The sequence below is a fragment of the Theobroma umbraticum genome, unplaced genomic scaffold (assembly GCF_002168275.2).
Source record: "Theobroma umbraticum cultivar Fairchild unplaced genomic scaffold, ASM216827v3 scaffold_55.0, whole genome shotgun sequence".
NCBI lineage: Eukaryota > Viridiplantae > Streptophyta > Magnoliopsida > Malvales > Malvaceae > Theobroma > Theobroma umbraticum.
In genome coordinates, this window is record NW_018397270.1 from 952,209 (window position 1) to 960,712 (window position 8,504).

The 8,504-nt window shown below is 31.5% G+C and overlaps 1 non-coding gene across 1 annotated transcript; it reads right to left on the minus strand.

Annotated features, from left to right (window-relative positions):
- Nucleotides 1-6,320: 6,320 nt before the first annotated feature.
- Nucleotides 6,321-6,426, minus strand: LOC149526531 (small nucleolar RNA R71). The gene has a single exon (XR_016351911.1). It is a non-coding gene; the product is annotated as a small nucleolar RNA R71 (small nucleolar RNA).
- Between the last annotated feature and the right edge of the window lie 2,078 nt (nucleotides 6,427-8,504).

An 8,504-nucleotide genomic window follows, 5' to 3' on the forward strand; every position in this document is an offset into this window, starting at 1 on the left:
GTTGAAAATTAGTGGTTGCATGTTAGAGTAATTATAAGAATAAAGATGAACAATATGGATATTGATTAAGGATTCTTGGTTAAGATGCTGCCCATATATATAATTGTGTATATGCATGAAATTGAAAATAATGTGCCCGATCTGGTAATGTGAAAAATAATTATTTGAAATGTGAATACTTCTTGAAAATGAAAGGAACTAAGAATTTGGTACAAAGGAAGGCAAATGGGAGCTGAATTCAAATCGTAAATACTAAGTATATTAAGCTTGGTTTATTGCTAGGAGGTGTGCAACTGAAAAAGGATTACCGTGGTAATTAACTAGAAGAGGAAACAAGTGACCGGCAAGCTACTTTAATTTGAAACGTAACTGGATAAGTGGCGAAGTAATATCCTGCCACTGTATGGTGAGTAAGGGGTGTCTATTTCAAAAGATTCTTACTATATCAAAGTATATATATGGTATTATCCAACATTTTTGTGGGAAGCATGAGTTGCTAGAAAATGAAAAGTGATTTGAATTCCTGGTTTGCAATAATTTATACACTGCTTTTGTGGAAAGCATGAGCTGGTAGAAACCATAGGCAATTATGGATGCAAATTGATTTGAAAGTTTTTTTGTAGACTATATATGTATGCATATATGTAAAGTGTTTTAGAAACTGGGAAACAAGCCCTTTTGCAATATTTCGCATCAAAACCGAGCCTTGTTTCTTCATGTGATGTGCATAGTTAAATGCTCTTGATAAATGGTTTAAATGCAAATTTTCAAGAGTTAGTTTTAGTCTGAACTTTATGCAAATGTTTACACCATGCATTTTAATGTGAAAAAAAAAATTTGAAAGGTTATCGAACCTTGTTTTCAATTGATTTAAGGAAAAACTCTTAGAAACGTTGATTTGGTTTTGAAAATAGTTTTGACGAATCAAAAGCATCGAGAGTAGGTTGAATGTCACATCAAGATAGTGTGACCCTTGTGCACAAGTGAGCTATAGCTAGAGAACCTTTGGGTATTTGATGGGCTATTAGATGTGGCAAGGCCACAAGTTGTTATACTTTGCAAAGCCACGAGTTGATATACCAGGTTGTGACCACATGATTTCTTCAATGTCAGCCAACATCGTCGAGATTGCCATGGCTGTGGGAATTTGATGGAGGGGGGCCTCACGGATTGTTATTATGTGGAAGAGGGTCCATGGTTGAATATCTATGATTACCTACTTCAGAGCCTTAAGAGTTTTTAGACTTGTACTCTTTTGCATGGTGGAGAGATAATGTTTTTTCACAACTCTCCTATTTAATTGAAAGCTTTCAGTGATTTATAAGCTGATCATGATTTGATATATGTGGATGTACACATTTATTTTTATATGCCACACATTTTCGGAGCGTGCGTGCTTTTATACAGCTATTGGTATTTTTAAAGGAATTATATGATTTCAATGAGTGAAATTTTATTTTACTATGCTTTGGTTTTAGCAGTATTTGCCAAGGAAAGTATTGCACTATGATTTTACAGCATTATTGTACAAGGCACAAACACCTTATTTGTTATTTGGTTTTATAAGGTTATGACTTTATACTCTAATTTTATCCTTTAAATTATATGCTCTAAGCTTGTTTTCCATCTACACCTTACTCTCGGAGCCGATGATCACTGAGTCTATGAGACTCACCTCCTTATTTCAACTTTTACAAATGGTGAACGGCGTATCATGCATTCATCGACATATATTGCCCACTGTGGATAGGTAAAGGCATCTTTTAGCACCTTATTCCAAGTTACTCCGTTACTAGAGGTCAAGTCATTCACAGTGTATATTGTTTGTAAATAGTACTTTTGGGGATTAAAAACCTTGATGTATTTTTACAACTATGAGGAATAAAAGTTGAGTCGATTTATAACGACTTTTGTTCAAATCATATTACGAGAGTTACATGGTTCAAAGCAATTGCATAAATTGGTGGAACAAATAGAACGTATTAACAAAAGTTTCAATTAAGGCTTGTTCAGGACTTGATTGGTTCTCCCGTAAGACTCAAACGCCTGTAATGATCGAGGAGCGGTAACTACAAACTCTGACCTTATTATTGATAACAAAGTTATTAACAATGTTGATGTTAAGGAGTGGCATAAGGCAATGAAATTTGAGTTGAACTCTATAGACCCTACTAAATTCTAGACTCTTATATATCTACTTGAAGGGATAAAACCCATACGGTACACATGGATATATAAAAGAAAAAGAAGAAATGATTGAAAGGTTGAAACCTTCAAGGTTAGACCAGTAGAAAGGGTTATACTCGAAGAGGAGATGTTGATTATGAGGAAACCTTCTCACTGGTCGCTATGCTTAATTCCATTAAAATCCTTTCGTCCATAGCTGAACATCTTGATTATAAGATATGGCAAATGGATGTCAACACGATATTTTTAAATAGGGATCTTGAAGAGCATATTTATATGGATCAGCTAAAGGGTTTCATTAAACAAAGCCATGAGCATAAGGTTTATGAATTGCACAGGTCCATTTATGGACTTAAGCAAGCATTTCAGTCTTGGAACATAAGATTTGATACTACTATCAAATCATATGGTTGTCAACTGAATGTAGACGAACCGTATGTTTATAAAAGGTTATAGGATAAAAGGTTAGTTTCTTGATTTTCTATGTCGATGACATTTTATTCATTGGGAATGATATAAGAATGGTGTCAACAGTTAAAGGTTGGCTAAACCAACAATTTGATTTAAAGGAGTTGGGAGGAGCTAGCTATATTCTAAGATCAAACTTATAAGGGATCGTAGGAACAAGTAATAACATTATCCCAGGTAGCTTACATAGACAAAATCTTGGCAAGTTTGCCATGCAAGATTCAAAAAGGTTTTATACCCTTTAGACATGGAATCAAACTTTCAAAAGAGATGTCATCCAAAACTCCACAAGAAGTTGAAATCATGAGACAAATTCCTTATGCATCTATTATTGGAAGTCTCATCTATGCTATATTGTGTACTAGGCTAGACATCTGCTATGTAGTAGAACTGGTTAATAGATTTTAGTTTAACCCAGGCATGGAGCACTAGACTACAATCAAGTGTGTCTCTAAATATCTTTGTAGAAAAAGAATTATAGTTTGTTTATTCTTGAAACGACCTTGTAGCAACTAGGTACACTAATTTAGATTTTCAATCTAATGTTGAATAAAGGAAATTGACATCAGGATCTATTTTCACCCTAAAAAAATGAGCCATAGTATGGAGGAATGTAAAGTAATCTTATATTGCAGACTCAACTATGGATGTAAAGTATGTTGTCGCTTGCGAAGCTACAAAAAAAGTTGTATGGCTCTACAAGTTCCTTATGAACCTTGAAGTGATTCCAGATGCGGATAAGCCCATTACACTTTATTGTGATAACAATAGTGTAGTGGCTAACTCAAAAGAACCATGGAATCACAAAGTAGTGAGACATATAGAGAGGAAGTATCATCTCATTTGAGAGATCATACAACGTGGAGAAGTGCTTGTAATGAAAATTCCAATAAAGAAAAACCTCGCTAATCCATTCACAATGACTCTAACGTAAAAAAGCTTTAAAGGTCACGTAGAAGGTCTTCAGATAAAGGATATGCCATACTTACTTTAGGGCAATTGGAAGATTATTAGGAATTTGAGAATATGGTGCCACAGAAAACAAGTATATTCTCTATTTAATTTCATTTATTTAATTTTTAATGACAGTATATTTTGATAATAAGACGGAGAGTTTGTTTTAAGTAAACATTTATTTTCTAGTTATAAAGGTAGCATGATTCGATTAAGATATTAAAATACATTTATATAAAAAGTCATACACAAGAGACATGTATTTTAATTGAATCTAAAAATTATTCATGTCATATAATAAAGTTGATCAATTTATTATGTTAAGGTTGTAGTATCCAAATTACTTTCAACTTAACAAATGTGATTCACTCTAAGGGAATGATGACTCTTAAATCATCAAAGTAGTTGACTTTATTTAATGACACTATAGTTTGAACTGGAATCATGTGAAAATCAAGTTTAACCGTTACTTAAACCTTCATCTCACACTTGTGTATTCACTTATAGTAGAACTAAAATCTTGATGGATGGTGGACTCGCCTTTTATGTCCTTATAATCTTTGATAGATGATTACTCTATGCTATAGAGTTATTTGAGCTTAATTTTCGTCGTAATTTAGCTTAGTTCTTGTAGTAATGCATAGAAATTAATAGATTTTATTTAATTATTTTAAATTAGTTATTTTAGGTAAGTCAATCTAATCATAGTTAATTTTATGCTTAATTTGGTGTTAATGTGGTTAAGATAGGTTGTTATTGATTTATTTATGCTTTTGTAGGTGTTTGATGAAAGAAGAATTTTAGTGAAAGAAAAAGATAAATTTTAATGTGCAGACTAGCACTACACATATTTCAGTATTTTGGCCATAACACTCTCTACAAAGCTTCAAATGAAGCGATTCTTCGACCATTGGAAAGATAAGAGAAAAAGTTACGATTTGATGTCTACTACTTCATCCAATTTAGCCTGGAAAGTGGTCAAAAATCTTGTCGAAGTCGATGCACTGTAACAATCTTAGAGCAATTACAATTTTTGTTAATTAAATAGATAATGTTGCGACTCACATAGCCTGATGAGGAAATCATAACTGAAGTTGACTTCTTCCTTCACCTCACTTGCCTAACTTTAAAGCCTATAAAAATAACTTTTCGAAAGATTTAAAAAAAATGAAGAAACACCAGATTAACAACTGAAAGTCAAGCCACAAGAGTCATTGAATCTAACAAGAATTGGAAGGATTTAAGGATATTTAGAGATCAAAAATACAACTCTTGAGTTTTCTCTCTTTTCTTTTATTCTCTTATTTTCTTAGTTTTGTTCTTAATGTTTAAACTTTATTCAATGATGATGTATGATTTGATAGGGAACTGAGTTTTTAATCTAAGATTATGATTGAACTCATTTTATAGTTTAAATTATTTATCTCTCTTTTGATTATGTTTGATAGATTTAGATTGTTTATTTTATTCTGTTTTTGATGTTTATAATTGCCTAATCACTAATTAGATTGAATTGGAAACTTAATTTAAACTTTAATGAAGGAAATTTATGTAGACTTTGAATAAAATAACATATGATCGAATACATTTAGTTGATTAGGTGGTTTGATTTACATATAGGGTAGGCATATACCTATAAGCTATACATAGCCAAAATTAGAGCACAAACTTAATGAATCTTTCTTCAATATAATTGGCATAAACATATAGTAAACTAATTAGGAGAGATATTTTTATAAGAAACTCTACAAAAAGTTATAAATAATTTAGGACTCTTGGTTAGTAACTTAATCCATTAATCTAATTTAAGAGAGAAAGACAATATTCAATTGAAGTATTGAAGGATATCATAATCTTAGGTCTGTTAATCATTAGAAGTAAAATTTGCTGATATATTAGTTTTATTTTTTTGTTTATTAATTTAATTATCCTTTTTAATTTTAATTGTTTAGATAAAATTAAGGTGTGTTAATTTTTGTAGTTAACAATACAGATTAATTCAATTCTTTGTGGGATCGATACTTTACTCATTTCTATATTATCTTTGTGATACATGCACTTGCGTGAGTAGAAAATTGAACAACAAGTTTTGACGTCGTTGCCGAAGAATTGATATTTAATTATTTCTTGTTAATATTAATACTAAGCATTCTTAACTTTAATCTAGACTTTTCTTTTCTTTAATTTTTTTAGGTACTTTTGGTATTTGTATGCAAAGAGCCTGAAATTTGAAAATTGTTCTTGTTTATCTAAAAATCAAAAAGACTTTTCAAAGACTTCGGAGGAAAAATAAAAAAGTTTATGCTCTAAGTACAATAATGGCTTATTAACAAGAGGAAGAGACCAAGCCTTTGAGGGATTATGTTGTCTGACAAATACAAAAGCTCTACTCTAGTATCCGAAGACCTCCTATTCAAGCTAACAACTTTGAAATTAAGCCATCAATCATTCAAATGATTCGGATTGGTGCTTAGTTTAGGGGTTTGCCTAATGATGATCCGAATGCTCATATTGTAAATTTCCTAAAAATTTGCAACACATTCAAGGTTAATGGTGTTACCGATAATGTCACACGATTGAGGCTTTTCCCTTTTTCATTGAAAGATAAAGAAAAAGGTGGTTAAATTCGCATCTTACTAGTTCCATTGATACTTGGGATGATTTGGCTCAAAATTTATTAGCAAAATTCTTCCCACGTACAAAGCCAGCAAAGATGCAAAATGATATCATTTCTTTCATGCAATTTGATTCTAAATCATTATATGAGGCTTGGAAGAGGTATAAGGATTTAATAAGTAGGTGTCCTCACCATGGATTACCTAAGTGGTTGCAAGTTCAGACTTTTTATAATGGTTTGCTGGGACCTTTTAGAACTATCATTGATGCTGCCACTAAAGGTGCACTCATGAGTGAATCCATTTATGAGGTTTATGATTTGCTCGAAGAGATAGCTTCTAATAATTATCAATGGCCATCTGAAAGATTAGGTATAAGAAAAATTGCTAGAACTCATGAATTAAATGTGATGAACACTATTTCTACACAATTGGCTTTTCTCGCGAAGAAAATTGATAAACTGAGTGTTAATGCTGTTTAGAACTCCTTTATGACATGTGAATTTTATGGGAAAGGACATTCCAATCACAATTGTCCCATCTAGTCTAAGTCTTGTCAATTTGTTAGAAATAGGTAATAGAATAATCCCTATTCCAACACTTATAATCCTGGTTGGAGGAATCGTCCTAATTTGTCATGGAATAAGAACCAAGGGTCTTCATTAACGGCTAAGTCAAACTCTCCTCTTGGATTTCAATTTAGAGCCCCTTTGTTAGAGAAAAAGCCTTTAATGGAGGATATGTTCATGCGGTTCAAGACAACGACTGATGCATTCATGATAAAGATTGATACATTCATAACAAATACTAATGCATTTATGATAAAGACTAATGCCTCCATTCAAAATCAAGCAGCTTCAATTAGAAATCTTGAGACAAAAGTAGGCCAACTTGCCAGTACTTTAAATACTAGACCTCATGGTACCTTACCAAGTGATACTAAACCCAACCCAAGAAAAGAAGGTAAAGAACATTGTATGACAATCACTCTTTGCAATGGCAAAGATGTATGTAAAGAGATAAGTAATCAAGAGTTAAATTCTTAGATTTCAATTTAATCTACTTAGAAAGAAATTGAAAAAAAATACTAAAAAGGAAATTATGGTTGAAAATTTTGCTAAAAATTCTATAAAAAATCATAATCTACTCCCTCACCTCCACCACCTTTTCCTCAATGTTTTCAAAAGCAAAAACACTATAAACAATTCTAGAGATTTCTTAAGGTATCTTAAAAACTACACATTAATATTCCTTTTGCTAAAGCTTTAGCACAAATGCCAAGTTATCTTAAATACTTGAAAGAGATATTGACCAAAAAAAGGAAATTGGAAGGGTTTGAGATAGTTGCACTTACTATAGAATGTAGTGTTATAATCCAGAATAAGCTTTCACCAAAACTTAAAGATCTAGGGAATTTTTCTATTCCTTGCACTATTGGTAGTTTTAAATTTTCTAAAGCTTTATATGATTTAGGTGCCAATGTTTCAATAATACCTCTGTCTATTGCCAGCAAACTTGGATTTAAAGAGATACAACCTACTACAATTACCTTGTAATTAGCAAATAGAACAATCAGGCACCTAGTTAGGATTATAGAGGATGTTTTGCTTAAAGTTGGGCATTTATACATTCCAGTGCACTTCATTGCGCTCGAGATTGAAGATGATGTTGAAATTCCTTTTATTTTGGGAAGACCATTCTTAGCTACAATTGGAGCAATTATTGGTGTGAAGAATGGCAAAATAACTTTCAGAGTTAGAAAGGAGAAAGTGGTATTTAATTTGTTCAATGCAACTTAGTATCCTTATACAGATAGTTGCTATAAAGTGGATTTAGTCAATCAAGGTAAAGGTAAGCCTATTCCACTACTTTCAACAACGCAAGTGCCAATTTTTCTGATGATGAATATTCTGTGAAAGTTTTAGATCTAATTTTATTTGCATACGTATTTATTTTTATAAAAAATTTAAGATTAGTTGGTAAATAAATTTATTATTTATGCAAACCTTAAGAATCTAGAGTAAAGTTGTGCCAATTTTTTCAATGATTTTTTTTCCAATGATGATAACTAGTTGCCTTGAATTCTTAGCTTTTAGTGAATAAGGTTTTTATTTGAATTAATGCTAAATTCTTTTATTAAGTATGTGAGGATGTGATTTCTACAATTTTGAGCACTATACCTTTTACTTTGAATTATTTTGAATATTTAGAAAAAGTTTATATTGATGTGAATTTTAGATTATGTCATGAATTCTACAATTTGCTTGATTTTCTCTCAAG